Consider the following 15,846-nt stretch of genomic DNA (forward strand, 5'->3'; position numbering starts at 1 on the left):
ATTCTTTGTTCACAGAGTTTTCAGGGTCTGCAGGGCTGCAGATTACTGTAAATTGTTTTCCTAAGTAAGACTTGTCTTCTTCTAAGTAAAAATGCTTTAGAAAGTGAACACACAGTAATATTTGCTGCACAGACAGTTATGACCAACCATCCACCAAGGGCTGCCCTCCAGCTCCTCCACAGATTTGAAGTTCAGAATAGTTGGATGGCCCTTACTGCTATTACTCAACCAAAAACCTCAGCCCCCACAGTGGGCATCCATCCGTCTTTGAAATTATGAAGGGCGTATTGATATGGGCAAGGGAAAGAAATACCCTGAAACAGCACTGAAAGGAGTTGTTATGTGCAGTGGGTAGAGCTGGGGTTTTGCTGCTCGTTGTCTGTCCTCGGCTCACCTCCCATGCAGGGCTCTGAAGCATCAGTGAGGCTCAGTGGTAACAAATTTTTAAACAGATTGGATTTTGCTGTGTTGCAATTTCTAGGCCACGTTATGGCTGCTCATTGGAAGATCTCCTGTGGAGTTGCATGGTTTTTCCATAAAAATTCAGCTTGTGTAACTACAGCTGAATGCGCTTGCTGGCCTAAGCCAAATGCATAAAGATACTGAAGGGCATGAAACTTAAACTCTGGAATTGGGCCTAAATGCAGCTTTGGGACTTTGAAAATTTGACGTAAATTTCTAAGTCACTTGGGCATTATTGAACACATTCCCTTGGAGCTGTGTAAATTCTGTGTCTGGCCAGCTTTGTATTTCATTTTCAGGCAGTGGTTGGAACATATATTACCGTGACTGGGAAAAGGAGAATTGCATTAAGTAGTGGTGGGGCTATTTTTCTTGCTATATGCCAGAGGATGTCTGAATAAATTGACAGCATATTTTCTTATTGTTCTTTACTTTGATTTATTTTCATTCCTGAACTTTCCCCCTTTGGATAATCCAGTTATAGTTTCATCCAGTATAGAATGCAGCAGGCCAACCTTCTGTGAGTGGTCTCTCAGCCATATGTCAGCAGACTGAATCACTGTTTTTGTCTATTTGTGTGGAGCAGATAGGATGAAGAGGGGTTACTCTGAATTGCTGGATTTTTGAAAGAGGAGAGGAACAAATGTAGAGCAGAGACCACCCAAAATATTTTCAAGCTCAAGATTTCACTGAAAACAAACAACAACAAAAATAATGTGCTTCTGATTAGTTGCATAAATTAGCTGGTTCTGTTCCTCTTTCCAGGCCAAATAATTTATTGGTTTATCCCACATGATGTTAAATGTAAATTGGAAAGGTGTAAAATTGTATTTCACTGTGGAGTATTTACTCAGTTGGTGAGCAAAGTTAGCCCCATATGTTCTATACATTATGGGTACATAGTTACAGCGTTATGGCATGAAATGCCAGCTGTTAGGTCATGATATGAATGATCTGCAGATCAAGAGCTATCAAATGTATGAATCTGTGACAACTGAATAATGAACATATTGAAGAGATTGCGATGTTAGTAGACCAACTGTAGGGAGCCCAACTGTTCAGTGTTCCTGTTGCTGCGTAATAAAAACGAGTTATATTCCTGCCATCAGAAAGAAGAGGGACAGATCTGCAAAGTGAGGAAAACTTCAGTGTGCTTAGCTCCTAAAATTGAGGATTGGGGCCCTCAGTTCCCAGCCTGCACACCTCCTGGCTGCTTGAGCTCTGCAGGGGTTTGCAGCTTCTTGCAGGGCTCCTGGCTGGAAGCACACTGTGTGCCTCTTTCCCTGGCTGTTTGTGTTGGGAAGGGCAGTGGGTAGCTCTGAGAACTGCTTCTTTTCTGCTCAGTTTGTGAATCCAGACTGGCCTCAGGATTTAGGGGATTTTTGCCTAGTGAGTTAGGACATAACCTGGTTCATGAGAAGCTTCATCCGGTTCCCACTGGAGTGCAACTGGGTCTCTGGTTTGTGAAAAAGACCTTTTCATACTACTTGGAGGGCATAAAGAAAAGAGAAATTGATCGTTTGGTTTGCAGCTGTTGCATCTTATGCCTTTACTTTAACTTCGTATTTCTTTCTCACTTTAACACTAAGGACTGTGATGGAAGCTGTCCTGTTGTACTATTTGTTCCACTCTATGTTTAACAAAGAGCCTCAGGCATTCAGGGTCCTCAGTTCCTTTGTGTGTGTATGCATGTATACATACACATACGTATGTACCTGGGTGTGTACATTTGTCAGTGGTAGCTGATATTATTATAGCATTACTGCTACAACACCTGCATTTATCCAGAATATTTACTGATTGATGACAGTTTCCAAAATATTTATCTTTCTCATGTATAGAATTTGTGCGGTATTTGTTTATTATACAATTTCTGTCTCTTCCAGTTCATTCTTCCTTGCGTGTTTCTTATCGGCGTCAGTTGTAGTCAATTACTTGTGTAAAAAGATTGAGGACCTAATTTATGGCATGATGACATACAGTAGATACACTACTCCCATTAAAACCTGATGAAACCTCTCTATTAATTTTCACAGTGTGCCAAGTCAAGTCACAGAGGGTAGACCTTTGATGAATAAAGCATATTTTCTTACTTAGCTCCATTCCCAACTAGCTCAACTTCTAGAAATAACATTAGTTGGCCAATGAAAACAGCTCCTTGATAGTGGTAGGAATTTAAGATAAAAAACAGCTGGGTACATTTTTTTTAGATGAAGGGAAACAACTTTGAACTCTGCAGACAATGTAGTTTAAACCCAAGCAGATGTGGTTTAATCTTGTTTTTGATCCTCGTGTAGATTTTCTTTTAAAATGCATGTGTGTGCACAGAAATGATGACTTTCAGATGTCTTGACATAATTTGTTAGAGAATCACCTTGGTGCATAAATCCTGTATAGCAGATACTTCACATCTTTGAACATGGGCTGAAGGGTACCAGAGAGGATTTATGTTGTTCTTTTGGTACTATCCTGCAACTGTGTACAAGAAACAATACTGTCGTTTGAATGTAAAGGCTCAGTGATGAGAAATTCAGGTTTTCAGTTCCCTAATAAATCTTTTTACTGTCGGAGTCTAAGTAACTCTACAATAGAAAAGACAATATCAGGCTTATTCCAAATCAGCAGACACAATTGATCTGAGCCCTTTCTTGTCTTTTATAGCTATTTGTCACATCTGACATTTTCATTTGTTAATTTCCCTTTTCTTTCCCCTGTATGAGCAAAAGTGGAAGTAAACATATAAACAGACCACCTTTCAATGGATGATCAGCTTCTGATCTGAACGTGGCAATGACACTGCCTGGCAGCTCATGTTCAAATGAATGTTAAACTTCAAAATTCTATGCAATCAAGAGCTACTTCTCTGCAGCCAAATCAAAAGATTGAATACTGGAGAACTGCCTACAGATGTGACTCTACGTGGATGTGTCTCATTCTCCCAGTCCCTTTTCATCACTAAAATCAGGGAGGTGGACTGGAAAAATTTCAAAGCTGTATGAGGAGATCAGCAGGCAGCCAGCAGAAAAAATAACCGCTTCTGTGCTTGGCAGAATGGAAGAGTACTTGGAAAAAATGACAGAGATGTGGGGCTACCGTATCTGAGGTATAAGAGCTGAAGCAATTACAACCAGTACGTATTTTGAGCAAGTCCCCTATTTTCACCCCAAGATCTCAGAATTATTCAGACCATTCACACACATTGAAACCAAGGGGAATTAGTCATTCAAATACCTTTTGATTTGCTAAGATGTGATGTGTTTTCTTAAAGTCTCTGTTTCTGGAGTGAAGATACTTTACCAGACTCACCAAGGGAAAAATCTGCCTTCAGAGTGGTAGGAAAAATACTGAAGATGTAACGCTCATTTGTAATTACAAACAATGAACAAACAAAAAACCACCACAAAAATAAAATAAAACAACAACAATAACAACAACAACAACAAAAACCCACAATAGAATCATTATACTAAAAGCAAACAAAAAGGGACCAATTTTCTGACTTATAGTCGTCCTTTTTAGAGTATTGATTTGTGACTTCATAATAGAATGCAAATACTGTGCATTTCCAATGCCTTCATCACAGTGCAGTACGTACTGCTTGTAAATTATCTGTCCTACTGAGTGTGAGAGGCCTGTCCTGTGGCTGGATGTGCTGGTGCTATCTTGTCAGCAGAGCTCTGAAATTAGACAGGCTTTTCCTGCCTCCCTTCCTAATGCAGCCATGCCAAGCACAGGGATTTGGCGGTAGGTTTTTTCAAAGCTAGAGATAAAGCTGTTGAATGGTTTCTTATAAGACTGAAAACACAGCTTGTAAGAAAATAAATACAGCCAAATATCCTGGCTTTTTACCATGACTTAACCAACTGTTGGTTTAGCAGATAGCAGGAAACTATGAGTAATCCAGTGTTGGTGCGTGATGGAAAAATGGGTAAAGCTGCTGTAAATCTTGAAGTTTGTCTGGACTCATATGTTAGCATCTACCTTGCCAGGAGGCACCTGCTGCTGTTCCATTTCCTTCCAAATCTTTAGGGTGGAGCTGTTATTTTATCAATATTTTCCTTTCTGTCCTCTGTCAACAAGAGTTTTTCATGTGCAACCAGAAACCTTTTTAAGGAAACCTTTTGAGGTATTTCAGTGTTCCTTTGCTATAAAGATCTCTGCTATATTTACTACACAGGGTAAGGATTACAACAAGGAAATACCCACCTTAGAAAGTTGGAAGTCCATGCAGCACCCATTACCTTTTGTGCAGAGATGCAGAAGCACTTTGTGTATGGGATCTTGTGGACAAAGCACTCCAGGTTCACATCACTGGCTGGTATCATAGCTATACTGTGCAAAGCATGGCCCTACACTGCCTGTGTGAAGCTGCCAAAATACCCTTGTGTCAACAAGAGCCACGTGTCAAAAAGGGGGATGTAGCCCTGTGCCTAGTATATGTGAAATGCATCCTGTTCAGTACTCTGGCATCTTCATACATCCAGCCATCCTTTCTACCTTATTGACCTGCAGACGTGAGAGCAAATATGCAAAGAACGTGAGAGTTGTTCCAGTATCTTGCAGTCTCTTTGTGCTGCATAGGATCTGTGTTTTGTGTTGTGCACTTTTCGTATCGTGTTCAGGAAGCACAAAAAGGCTGGTGAACACCATGCATCCCCATGGCAGCATCACACCTGAGAGGCTGCATTCCTGTTGTGTGGCTCCTGCTCTGTGCTTTCATTGGAGCTCTGGCATTCCACAACCTGCACAAACGTGGGATGTTATTTCGGCATCAGCAAGTAGAGCCGACTGACAGACAAGTGGAAAAGGAGGCAGTAATGAGTGGTAAGAGCAGTCACTGACACAGATGACTACAGAAAACCTGTAATCAGTTAATGATTTTCATGTTCAGAGGATGAGCAGTAAATTATTAACTGCAGCCTAATAGCTTCAGCTAGGTGATATCAGATAACTTGTTATGCTTACATTAATAAATAAGTGAGGTAGTCAGGATACCTCCAAATCCAAAATGATTGCATTAGAATTTGTGTCAGAATAAAAAATGTACCTACTGAACACACTCTTTATTGCCATTCCTTTTGAAGAAAAGATTATTTATTTATTTATTTACTTATTTTGCATTAAACATAGTTTCTACCAACTGTGTGTTTCATAAAAAGTTCTGGTCTTTCAGAAAAAGGACAAGGAAAAAACATTTTAAGTGAGTAAGGAACAGGATTTCATGTCACAGATTTTCTTTTCATTTTACCATTTCTCCTTTTTTTTTTTTTTCCCCACCCCCTTTTTTTTTCATGGCCTTTTCCATTTTCCTACCAGCTATGAGGTAGTTCAGTTTTGTGAAGCATACCATAAAAGCATATTTTATTTTATTTCTAAAAGGAGTTATGAAATAATCTGAAGTATTTAATTATCTCAAGCAGCTGCTGATTCCATACAGCAGTATTAAGGACAAGAAGGGAATTGCTTGGTCAGTGTTATGGATAAAAGACATGCTTATGTACTGATGTATCACACTGACTTGAAGTCAGTGCTTTACAGCTTGTCTCTTCAGCACTTGGTTGTGCCTGTGTTCTTCAGCTTTTTAAAGGCTGCACAGTGTTGTGCCAGCAGCACCCAGGATGCTGGGATAGTTTCAGCTACTGATAGTGAGAATAAATTCCTGGGTCTTGGAAACCATCACCTAGTGATTTTATAGCAACAACTGTCTATCCTTCATTCTGTCACTGCTTTTAATTCAGCTCTTCCCTGTCAGCTAATCAGAGCCAGCACAAAGTGCTATCCCTCATATGAAGGACAATGGGAACTGCATTTCAAGGATGAGCTTCTCTAGCAAAATTTTGAGTCCCTCATGGAGCATTGCTGTTGCAGTATATGGTCTGTACGTCCTATAGTCACACTGGGATAATTCTTTGCTTCAGCAGGAGCTGAGCTAGCCCTTACACATTATATATGCACTCTTGTTTTCAGATAGGTGATTATGTTACAGAGCCAGAATTCTGTATTTTCCTAGTTTCAATCTTTTTAGATTGGAAATGAACACAAACTTCAACAGGAATTTTGTCACACTTCACTCTCTGTCATTTACAGATTTTCAGGGATGCTTTAGAGGCAATGCTGACGTGGGCAACTTTGCTGCAGCATGGGGGATGCAATCTGCATCGGGCCTGTTTTTAAAGGTAGTTATCCTTAATGTGTAAATACAGAGGATAGAGAAGTTCTGTAATTTTATGGCATGGCTCTCGATTTGTATCACTGTTAGCTAAGGGCACAGGCTTGTTGGCTCACGCTGTGTTGTCTCACTGCTGTTACAGCTTGTGTGGCCATGTATTGCATGTTGGGCTGGGCACTTCTCCTGCTGCTGGCTGATAGCACTCGCCATCTGGAAAACTGTCTTGTCAGGGTAGTTGGAATCGCTCTGCCCTGGCTGAAACAGTGCTGGCAGTGCAGGCTGCAATCTCCTGCGGGTCTTCCCCCAGCATGAGGGACATGCTGGGTTGTGCTGTGGCTTCTGTCCTGGTTCCTGGAAATCTGTCTGGCTTTAGGTTTTGTATGAATATCTGAATTGGGGTCTTCAGTGTTTGTGCATCCCCAGTACAGATGCAACATTCCCCAAATGGAAGAAAATGAACAGTGTTACAGAAACAGTATTTTCAGTGTTTAGGAGTGAGATGGCAGCTGCATGGATTTTCAAGTCTAGAGGCCCATTAGTTTCCACGTGGACATGCTCAGGATTCAGAGTTAACTCAGCACCAGTTAGGGGATAGAGTTAAATATCCTCCTTTAGCAGTGAGATTGGAGACGAAGCCCTACAGCATCAGTCTCAGTTTCTGGTCATCCAGTCTGTGCCATAACCACTGGAGACATCACTGCTCAGCTCTGGGTAAGTTAATTCAATTGGTTACAGTCAGCATATTTCTTAAAAGTATCAAAAGGTTAAACCAGAAAGTGTTGGGAGATCATCAAAGCTGATTCTAAAGGAAAGAAAGAAGTCTAAATGCAGGGGGGGGGTCAATGAGAACTGTGAAATGGAGCCAAGGTTTCCCAAGGGAGGGAGGGGAGCCTGCTTTCCACATGCCTTCTTGCACAGCTGCTGGTGTGGAAGCTGCCAGTTAGCTTCAGTGAGTATTGAATCCTGCTCATTAGGCTGGGCCATGCACCCAGAGAGGCACTGCTCCACCTCTAATGCTCTTACAACTCCTGTGATTAGCCAGTGTAATTAGAAAGTCTGTATTCACTGGAAGAAAACTGCTTTGGTCTATGCACTGGTATGGATTAAGCTGAAAATCAAAATCTCATCATGTTTTGACTAATTGCTGTTGAAGCTTTTCAGCAAAATGTCAAAACTTGAAGTGAGGCCACATCAGAAAATTAAAGTACAGTAAGTACATGGCTGGTATTGAAAAAAAGGAAAAAAAAGAAAAAAACAAATTGGTAGATCTAAGGGAAAAGAAATTACTAAGCACAGTTGCTTGGGTTCTGTAAAATGAAATTTAAGTTCAGTATATTAAAACACATGTGGTCTGTATTTGAAAACATTCTGTATAAAGGCCTGAGAGCAAAAATGGGAAAGATGGAGCTGCAGATAAGCTCTCATAGAGAGCACAGGTCATGGATCAGGCATGAGAAAGAAAATCTTAACTCAGGATCAAGTATAGTGAGTGAATATTTTGTTATTAACTTTGGTAGGTTTCAGAATGTATTTTCCCAAACTGTTGGAATAAAGGCTCCTATCAGCCTGAGTGGACTTCAGTTCAGGACTGCCGAGCAAGAGAGGCAGTTACAGTGCTTGGATTCTACTAACTCAGAGGGCACTGGAAATTACAAAGCTGACTGAAGAGGTACCAGCAGAAGGTACCACAGCAACATTTTTTGGTTTTATTAGTGAGACCGGAGGTAAATCAGTGATTATCGCATGCTATAGAATAAAGCAACACTGCCCCAGATAATAGTTTGCCTAAGAAAACTATAATCTTTCCAATTTTCATCTCAGAAAAAGCAAGGGCCCTGCACTTTTACTTGAATTTCATGTGCGCTGCCTGCAGTGGCCTTTAGAAATGATTTCATTGTGTGATTTCTGAAAGAGAGATATTGAACAGGATGTTAAGCTTCAGGTCTTGACACACTAGAGGAGCGTGTTTGAGGCCTTGCTTGAGTGAAGGAAGGCAAGATCTGTGGCTCTGACTTTTGAGAAGGTTGCATCTTCCACCACTGCTCACACCTGAGGTGCCCTACTATTGTACTCTATTGTCTCCATCATATTTGAGAAGTCGTGGCTGTCTGGTGTGGTCCCGGATGACTGGAGGAAGGGTCACGTCACTCCCATTTACAAGAAAGGGAGCAAGGAGGACCCTGGGAACTACAGGCCGGTGAGTCTCACCTCTGTGCCTGGGAAGATCATGGAACAGATCATCCTGGATGACATGCTTGATCACATGAGGAAAGGGCGTGTGATCCATGACAGCCAGCACGGCTTCACCAGAGGAAGGTCATGCTTGACCAATCTGGTGGCCTTTTATGATGGAGTGACGGCATCGGTGGACAAGGGAAAGGCGACCGATGTCATTTACCTGGACTTGAGCAAGGCCTTTGACATGGTCCCCCACCACATCCTTATCTCCAAACTGGAGGGATGTGGATTTGATGGGTGGACCACTCGATGGATAAGAAACTGGTTGAAAGGCCGCAGACAGAGGGTGATCATCAATGGCTCTATGTCCAGGTGGAGGCTGGTAACGAGCGGCGTCCCCCAGGGGTCTGTCTTGGGACCGGTGCTCTTTAACATCTTTATCAATGACATTGATGACGGAATTGAGTGCACCCTCAGCAAGTTTGCTGACGACACCAAGCTGAGTGGTGTGGTTGACACAGTTGAAGGACGGGATGCCATTCAGAGGGACCTCGAGAGGCTAGAAAGGTGGGCCCGGGTGAACCTGATGAGGTTCAACACTGCAAAGTGCAGAGTTTTGCACTTGGGCCGGAGGAATCCCAGGCATCCATACAGACTGGAAGGAGAGGTCCTTGAGAGCAGCCCTGTGGAGAAGGACCTGGGGGTCTTGGTAGACGAAAAACTTAACATGAGCCAGCAGTGTGCCCTTGCAGCTCGTAAGGCAAATGGGATCCTGGGCTCCATCAGAAGAGGGGTGGCCAGCAGGGACAGAGAGGTGATTGTTCCCCTCTACTCTGCTCTTGTGAGGCCCCATCTGGAATACTGCGTCCAGGTCTGGAGCCCCCAGTACAAGAAAGACAGGGAGCTGTTGGAGAGGGTCCAGAGGAGGGCCACAAAGATGATCAGGGGACTGGAGCACCTCCCCTATGAGGACAGGCTGAGGGAGCTGGGCTTGTTCAGCCTGGAGAAAAGAAGGCTGCGGGGTGACCTCATTGCAGCCTTTCAGTACATAAAGGGAGCCTACAAAGAGGAGGGGAATCAACTCTTTGAAAGGGTGAGTGACAGCAGGACAAGGGGAAATGGTTTTAAGCTGAGGGAAGGGAGATTTAGGTTGGATGTCAGGGGGAAATTCTTTACGGAGAGAGTGGTGAGGTACTGGAACAGGCTGCCCAGGGAGGTTGTGGATGCCCCGTCCCTGGAGGTGTTCAAAGCCAGATTGGATGGGGCCCTGGGCAGTCTGGTCTAGCATTAGGTGGAATGGTGGTGGCCCTGCATGTGGCAGGGGGGTTGGAGATTCATGATCCTTGAGGTCCCTTCCAACCCTGGCAATTCTGTGATTCTGTGTGATTCTGTACTTCAGTGCAACTTTTGCACAGCTGGATGCAAACTAAAGTCATTATCTGCAAAGCATGCACATAGGAAGTTTTGTTCCTCTGTGCAATTCTGCTGCATTAGTTGAGATAGCTTACAATAAATGTTGGGAAGATGGGATTAGAGTCAGTTAACTCTAATGTTTTGGTGCATCCAAATTGACTGTGACATAATACTACCTTGGAGCACAAATGAGCAAGCAGAAGTTCACCAGTGATGACTACATCAAAAGTAGTCTCCTTCTGAGCTGTGGCCTAAGCCATTTCTTAAAAGTACTGAGACAATTGCTGATCTTAATGTCCTTCACCAGGGATCAGAAGCCTGGAGACTTCATTTCTTTGCTACTTTGCAAGTCAGTCAGAAATCTTCAGTTTTGATCGCTGCCTTGAATGGGGAGAGTGTGCTTTCTTGTTCTTACCAGATGGCATCAGTGGTGCATGTCCTAAAACAGTCCTCTGATTTTGATTGTCATCTCTACAGGTGGTATTTTCAGACCTAATCAGGAGCCTAAAAATGAAGGCAGAAAGCATATTTAAAACACACATATCCTTCTTTGGTACCAGGTGGGGCATACATATGTAAACAAGACACGTAAAACTTGGAAGACGGGAAGAATGTTTTGAGTCTGGCTGTCGTTTGTGCAGTAATACAGATAGATCATCCTTCTGAGACCAGCAAATGTGCCTTTGTGGAGCTGTGGGTGAGGAAAAGTTTACTCTGGTCAGATTTCTTGTGACTTGTTGAAGACTGATGAAACATAGCTCTAGTTGTAACCCAGCAAACAGTTTAATGTGATACAATTGGAATGAATTATCCTGTGATTGACTGTCTGCTGGGGAAAGGGAAGGGCTTTCAGACAGTCCCATTTGCAGAACGCCAGGCCCTAGGCTGTTAGCCCTTTGTTCACAGTCCTCTTCTCCAATATCTGCCATGACGGCTGGCATTTTTTATTCTTCCACTTTACACCTGCTTTGTGTTAACAGCCAGCTAAAACTGAAGTATGACAAAGAGAATTTGTCATATCATTGCATTTCTGACGCACCCAAGGTAGGATGCTGATCAGTCATGCATGGGTGGCTGGCTTGTCAGGGAATACAATTCATGAACATACACTGTTGCTGAAAGCAAGTTGAAATCATCATCAATTTGCAGGTAGATTAAGGAATCTTACAGCATTCACTTGCTGAAAGCAGTGAAGTGGTCCATTAGCAAACATGGTTGGGTTATTTCAGTAGGCTACTTTCAAATTCTGAATTCCTCCTTGTTTCGTAACTCGAGGAAGAAAGAGCACTTCAGGTACCACTCAGGATCTTCACTGAGACATAAGTCAGGAGCTGAGCACCCATGTAAAACCCATTTGTACTGTTTGTTATTTTCTAAGGAAGAGATTCCCAAACAGGAACAAATCTTGGCTGCTTAATTGTTTCATTCTTGGAAAGAAATATGTCTTTCTTGGTAAGGCCATTCAGTATGACTTTTGAAATAAGAGCTGACCCTGCTCATGCTGGTAAAGGTGAATATAGTATCTGTAAATGAAGTAATTTTAATTCTATATGCAGTATTACTATGCTGTATCAGTATCACTGTTTCTCACAAAGGAAGCACTGTCTATAGATGACTGAAAAGCATATCAGGAAATGTAACAGTGAGGGAAGGACTCCGTTCAACTTTTATTTTTAAAAAAATTCAGCACAGTTTCCATCTGATGTGAATTACGTTGTACACTTTATACATTTTTGTTCCAAACTAACAGCACCAAAATGTTTGATTATAGCAGATTCTTATCTTATTTTTTCCACGTGCACAATAGTCTCCAATTTACTGAAGGAAACCTGGAAGAGCTTAAAGTTTTTTAAGAGAGGGAGTAAGTAGTGTTCATGAAATGCCTTCTGCTCTGTAGATCAGATAGAGAATGCCAAGATTCGAGCCTAATTCTCAGGAATAATCTATCAGCCTGCCTTGTAGGTGATTTCTCTTTAGGCAATTGAAAAATGGGAATGCTGGGTGAGAGCAGCGAGTGGGAAGCTGCTATAGCACAACACAGAGCAGGTATGTGGAGGTTCTGCTTCATGCATAGCAGTGAGCCTTGAGTTGTGCTGCTGGATTGAAGTCACAGCTGAGTATTTGACAGCATTGTTTAAATTACATCAGTGATGTTCACCTGGTCTCAGTGTGTTTACCAAACTTAAGTGAATACTCATTCAAATCTGTAGGTAAGTCTTTGCAAGTGGTGGGCTTGTTAAATTGTTTTGTTGTTCATGTACTCCATACGTGTGCTGGCACAAAGGAAGAAGTTAAGGTGTTCAAAAATCCTGAACACTTTAACCTGATAAGAATCCAAATATTTAAGCAATTCTTCTGAGTTGGAAAAAAAAAAAATTTGAACTTAGAACATTTTTTCATAGAATAAAAAGGTCTAAAAGTAGTGAGCTGAGCTGAGCTGCCCTGAGGCTTCCAAGGAGACAAATCCTGATGTTGTGTGTCTGGTGTTACCTCTGCACAAAGCTCCAGGGGCGCACAGGAGCATCCCTGAGATTATCCCCCAAAAGAGACATGGTGAGTAACCAGCAGCAAGCCCCTCTGATGCTGGGGACATGCCCTTGGAGCCCACAGCCTGCAGCACAGCTGTGTCAAGCAGGAGGGGTTGGACTGGTAACGTGCAGCAGGTGCTGGTCCTCCTGCAGCTGTAGGTGATGAGTATGAAGAGGGCTGGTCTCCACATAGGGTTGCTTGCAGCTGGGCAGCTTCAGCCTGAGCTGTGGTACAGTTTCTGTGCCCTGTGAGAAGTTTGATTTTTGCTTTTGTCTCCAGCATGGCAGGATCTGGTTTGTTTCTTGATGCTAGTCTCATCTCCATCCTCTGAATGGGTGAGTACAAGGCTTTTGTGTGCACTGTGAGCAGGGCTGCCTTGGGATGGTGTGTTGATGCTAGTGTGAGAATTAGCAGTGTCTTTGTGTTGAGAGGGAAAAGAACAAAATCCTCAGAGGCTTCAAGTGTTAATTCCTCTGCAAGCCTAGCTTTGATTCCACTTGTGCAGAATGTGTTCTCACAGACCTGGGAGTGAGAGAGAAGCGTACTAATGAATGTTTAAAAACCTACCTCTACAAATGCTCTGAAACTGCTCTTTCAGTGCAGAATAACTGAATAATTCCAGGGCTTGATATCTGAAGGTCTTTAAGCTCTAACAGTAATTCCAATAGGAACTCTTTCTTTTCTTCCAGAGGCATTTAAAGGGGAAGCTTTTGGAACAGGTTTGAAATCTGGCTGCTCTTGGTCTTCAGCCAGTGCAGTTTTTGTAGGGGAAAATACTTACTCTGTTCAATGAACACAAATGCTTTTCTCTGGGGAAAATGGAAATAATTTTCTGCACTGAACTGGTGTGTCTGAGTCTGAGCACTAAACATCATCAGTAAATGTTGAATATCTAATCTGTATAAAAGCATAATTACCAGTTTTCTGCCCAGGTGGGTGGTGATGTAAATGGAAATGACTGATCCAGAAAGCAGGAGGGATATGTTTAAAATAATTTGAGCCTTAATGCTGCAAAATGGCTCTTTCCTTCCACTGCAGGGCTTGTTGAGAGTATGCAAGCTGTAATGGGTCAGGCTGTAAGACCGCATTTATGGGCGTAATGCCTACTGAAGCACCCAGCAAGGAAGAAGCTTGGTCTCTGCTGTGTGGAGTTCTTGAGCAGCTTAAGAGCATATATTTATCATTACATCCTGTCAGTCCTGGGCTGATTAAGCTTGGCAAAATTTTTTTAAGGCTGATGAAAGTTCAGTGTCCAACAAATGTATCTTTCTTGGAATGATGTGCAGAACTCTTGCTAGTTCTCTTTGTATCATATTTGAGGGGAATGTGAAGAACTGCATCTGGAAATCTACGGAGGGTATATCCTTCAGCATGTGCATGGCCCTGCTGGTACTTAACAGATTTGATCGTTGCAAAGATAAGCAGTGTAAGAACTGCTTCCAACTCTCTGCTCTCAGCTGAGAAGCAAGAGTTGTGGCATGCGAAGATCAGAGTGTGCAAGTGTATTAAAATTAGACATGTCTGTCCAGATCTGACAAAGCATTTGGATGCATTTAGTAATTTTTGCATGCCTTAGTGTGAACGCTTAAAGTGTTCTGTCACTTAAAGATACAGTGTGGAGCTGGTACCTTGCTGTTGCTGTAGCAGAAACCAAGAGTATTATAAACAACAAAATCTCTGCTACAATTTCTTGTGGCTAACATCACCATAAAGGTGGGAAATGTAAATCAGAAATAAAATACCAAGAAACCTTTTGAAATTGAAATGCTGTGAGGTTTTTCTTGTTAGCTGTGCTCTGCTGCTAGCAAGACAGTCATTTCTACTTTTAGCCTAATCAGTGAGGCTGAGACCATCAAGGTGATCAGAGAACACAGGTGTGCCTCACAAGCGGGGGAGGCAGCTAGCAGAGGGCATGTGCTGCAGTTCTGGAGGAGCATCAAGTTTAGGAGATTTCTGGCATGTGTTTAAGCTTGCTGTGCTGTGTCCTATGTAAGAACAGGGCAATGAAAACTGTTACTCTGCTCAAATACTGCAGATCTCTGGAGCTTCTTGGCATTGCTGCTGTTACTCCGTTATTTCCTCCCCTTGGCTCTATGGTGGTGAACTTTTGTCATACAGCCCCTGGTGTGGAGCAGTGGGGAGAGATGCGTGTGGTGTCCCCACAGCAGGATCCTGCTGCTTGGCAGTGGAACCTCACAGTAAGAGGTTATGGAGAGACTGCTAAAGATGGAGGAGAGCTGGGTTCCCAACATTGTCATGTTTACTGAGGTGTATGCGGATCCCCCCTTCCACTTCAGAGCTGGGCTGGCTGCCTGGTAAGCAATGGCTCTTTCTCCAGACTTCTCTCACTGAATACACTCTCCAAGGGCTGCTGCTTTCCTTGCACTTGTTGCAGTTCATGTGCTGCTCTTCCCTTTGCTTCACTCCCTTTTTACTACAAGACTTGTCCTAGTGATGGAGGAGTTAACTGCAGCGTTGTGCAGCTGCCAGGCAGCTGGGTTGCTTGCCTTTTTGTTAAAAGAGGAGACAGGATTGTAAATATTCATCTCAGAGGTATGATTATGCCCAGACCACAGTAGCTGCAGACATCTTCCTACAGTGTACTTTGGCAGGGCTGAGTTGATTAATGAAGCGAGAAGCAAGAGGAGGAAAACTTTGGGAAACTACTATGCTGCTCTGAAATACTAATCTAAATTAGTATTCTAGTGTAAGTTGTCTGCTTTAAATTTGGACTCAGGGGAGAAAATCTGCTGATACATATGGGTCGTCTGATTTCCTTTCCGAGCTCAGCAAGATTCTGTGCCAGTGAAGGGCAGCAGGAAGCCTTGAGCAGGAAAACTAGAAGCTTAATGTTTCTAGCTGTTGAAGGAAGTAATTGGGCCATTAAGGAAATGACCACAGGACAGAGAGTATCAGCATCTTGAAAGCCCTTCAACGTTATCCACTGCTGTCAGTGCTTGAGAAGTGCTGTGTTGATGTAATGAACGCTTGAACTCATAACTACTTAATGTATTTAAGGGAAACAAGACCACCCTGATTAGCTGTAGCTTTACTTTCAAAAGAAGTTATGATTACTGAAATACTGTCACATGCTT

At 42.7% G+C, this 15,846-nt stretch overlaps 1 long non-coding RNA gene across 2 annotated transcripts in view; it reads left to right on the top strand.

Moving 5' to 3' along the window:
- The first annotated feature begins 4,086 nt into the window (after positions 1 to 4,086).
- LOC116236896 (uncharacterized) overlaps positions 4,087 to 15,846 on the top strand; it is a 125,486-nt gene continuing 113,726 nt past the window's right edge. Inside the window, exon 1 of one of the 2 annotated variants that reach the window (XR_016470148.1) lies at positions 4,087 to 4,206. This is a non-coding gene — a long non-coding RNA (uncharacterized LOC116236896). Of the gene's footprint in view, positions 4,207 to 12,659; positions 13,087 to 15,846 lie in introns of those variants that run through there. The other variant, XR_016470149.1, reaches the window with a different exon arrangement.

This window comes from Phasianus colchicus, chromosome 11 (assembly GCF_987193195.1).
Source record: "Phasianus colchicus chromosome 11, bPhaCol1.hap1.1, whole genome shotgun sequence".
NCBI lineage: Eukaryota > Metazoa > Chordata > Aves > Galliformes > Phasianidae > Phasianus > Phasianus colchicus.